We start from the raw sequence: 478 nt of genomic DNA, 5'->3' as shown, positions 1-478 counted from the left end.
GTTTGGCTTTTGTTTCGTCGAATTCCGAGAATATTGCCCGAACAGCTTTCCCGGAACCAAAAACAGCAGAAAACAGGAACTGGCACTGTGGCATCTTGTTAATAGGTTAGTCCAAGAAAATGCATAAAAACATTATAAAGTGTGAATAAAACATGTAGGTATTGTCATAAAACTAGCATGAAACATAAGAAATTATAGATACGTTGGAGACGTATCAGAGGCTAGATTTGTTAGCCTTTAACCATTTATGCAGCAAATGTTTTTTAAACTCCGTGAAATTGAGGATGATGAAAAGAAATATTTTATCCTAAAAACTTTGCTTCGAGAATTTAAAGATGTGGTTATAGAAGCTAGGAAAGGTTTTGATCGGTTTGATAAGCGAGGTTCATGTGTAGACATCTTTGGTACACTTGACCAAACCAAAAATAGTAGAGAAGGTAAAATACCAATACCTTTCAAAAAAAATTGAACCTCAATA

The sequence above is a fragment of the Lolium rigidum genome, chromosome 3, assembly GCF_022539505.1.
Source record: "Lolium rigidum isolate FL_2022 chromosome 3, APGP_CSIRO_Lrig_0.1, whole genome shotgun sequence".
Classification (NCBI taxonomy): domain Eukaryota; kingdom Viridiplantae; phylum Streptophyta; class Magnoliopsida; order Poales; family Poaceae; genus Lolium; species Lolium rigidum.
Note: the sequence above shows the minus strand (reverse complement) of the source record.